This window comes from Apostichopus japonicus, chromosome 6 (genome assembly GCF_037975245.1).
Source record: "Apostichopus japonicus isolate 1M-3 chromosome 6, ASM3797524v1, whole genome shotgun sequence".
Taxonomy (NCBI): domain Eukaryota; kingdom Metazoa; phylum Echinodermata; class Holothuroidea; order Aspidochirotida; family Stichopodidae; genus Apostichopus; species Apostichopus japonicus.
Genome location: NC_092566.1, coordinates 105,347 through 107,943, shown reverse-complemented (window position 1 = coordinate 107,943; position 2,597 = coordinate 105,347).

Sequence of the window (2,597 nt, the reverse complement as noted above, 5' to 3'; positions counted from 1 at the left end):
GTTAACGTTTTGACTTTTCAACACACTCACATCGATAAAGGTGGTTTTATAATCGACTTCCTCTTAAATGAAGGTTTCTAATTGGCTGTCACTCGATTCCAACCTTTGGTTGTCAACCAATCACAGGACAGATAAAATATCATTAAGCAAAGCATGGAATCTCGCTTTGTTGACAGTGTTACACACAAGTGATGTATATGCATAATGCCAATGAGCTATAGCAGCTCATCCCAGGTTGTACCTTGTATTATGTAATTTCAAAACATAAACTACTTACAAAGAAAGAAAATCCTTTCCGGTTTCACATGATTATTCCCTAAATATTTCTTTGCCAGTAGGTGTAGACCTGAAAGACAATGTTAAAAGTGGTCTTTCGTTGCCACTGGCATAGACTTAAGTATTGAAATGTTTGGTCAAAACATGGAGGTAACCTCCATGGTCAAAACGAGTTAAACGATAAGAGAATTCATTTCGTCGACCAAAGTTTTTTTTTATACAATATTCGACGTTGAAATTCTTTTGAGGTAAGTTCGCATTCTCCTGTGTGAAAACAACGGTGTTGGTGTGTATAACAAGAAATTGATATGGCTATCTGAACTATCTGTAGTTACCTAAATGAGGTTTGGTCACAATTACCACCCCCCCCCCCTCCCATTATATTCGTCTACAATAAATAAACTGACACTGTTTACACCTGACCTACTTGTAATTGTCCCGCAAATCAGCTAAACAAAGTTTAAAAAGGAGTCAAATCATAGAATCATGTTATTGAATGCAAAATTCCTGTAGGAGCGGCAAACAACATTGCTTCTGGCTGTTATTTTATCTGCAGGAAACTCTTATTTGTGACAAAATCGGAGAAATTACAATGTTAACTCCTCATTTCTTCGCAGTTCTAAACGAAAGTTATCAACAAAATACCGGTTTACATTTCTGTTACTTTCTCGTCTGCATTTTGTTTTCAGCAAGTTCGTGGAATTTCTATCTTTGAAATGAGAATGTGTCCGTCCCGTATTAACAAGTGTTGCGTTGCCTCTTAATAGTAAAGCTGTAAGAAACGACGAAGTATGCTTCATATAACCATTTTAAAGGTAGTCAGTATAGGCCCCAAATTATAGCATGCTATAATTGCTAGAAGTTTTCAAAAAGTACTTTCCTGGAGGTCTTAACTCTCCAAATTGTTCTCAGAAATTTTTAAGGAACACACAAGATGACTGAATGTCCCAGTGAGGAAAATTTCCTCGGAGGTTGTAATAAAAACAGTTCAAGAATTTTGACCAAAGGTGACCATATTTGAATATCTAGCATATTTCTGGCCAATCCAGCATACCATTAAGTATTCACAGCGTAAGAAAAGGTATGTATAGCCAGAAATACTCAACTATGAATATGAATAATTTAATCCAGTTTCACCCGATGAGTACGATTTGAGTCAGCTTAGTAGCGGGAGAAATGTATTACTGTGGACAGTTATTTACCTATGGAAATATACATGTCTACATCTTCCACGATTTAACAATTATGTTCGGCATCATTCTCGAGGTATAGTTGTACTGCTAATACTAGTACTGATGCTAGACCTAGGCTAGATCTATTACTGCTGGGCCCTACTGCAGTGTAGTCTAGTTTGCTAACCATAACAATAAGAAGTCTCCCTACAGCCTAATGAATGGTTCACATACAGCTATACGGGTGATCTCTGCTGATTTACGTCTATTTGTCCTAAATATTAACCAAATTCGGATAATGATAAACGGGCCTGTGTACTGCGTGTAAGTTCTTCCCTATCACACACGACATGACAGATCGAGCGGCGCAAGGAATTCAATGCTCCCATGTATTATCTTTGTGGAATGACGTCATACCAGCGTGCAGAAATGTACATTTTTTCGTGGTCACTAGCGGGGAAAACGTACGTACATAGTGCCAGTTTTCTTGCATTCATGCACGTTGCCCTTGTTTTAGGCAGATCATCGCAATCAAATTTGGATGAAATATCAATCTAATTTTAAGTGGTATTCAAATGTTGAACACACGTATTTAAAAATCTGTTTCAGGAACTACATACTTTCCTTGTCTGCTCAATTCAACTTTTCACATGAATAAAAAAGTTGAGGTTCTAGATCATTATAAAGACATCTGCAGTAAACATGTATTCCAGTTCAGGCTCATCAAGTACGCCACAATTCATATCGGAAATCTTCAGAACCCACTCCCAGTGATGCATGTCATTTAAAATAATTGAGGTAAATGTTTTGGAACGCGATGGGTAGTTTGCTGGTTGGTTTACCCGAAGCTACTGCAGGCGTCCAAAGGTTAGAATAGGAAATAAGGGCAAAAGTACTTTTATGGTTTGAATGAAATTTCATTGCGGCTATTTCCATGTGTATGTCTTTTGCACGTTCCCGCACGTTACTATACGGAACTAACATACTTGTCAGTTCAACAGTATAGGTACTTTTCTAGTGTAGTTCAGCGTACTCTAGCTATTGATGGTTTATGTCGTCGAGCAGGGGCAATTTCAGACCAGGAAATAATAATTTATAATAATCGTCAACCTCTGCATCTTTATAACTATTGTTTTGCTTCAAGGCGAT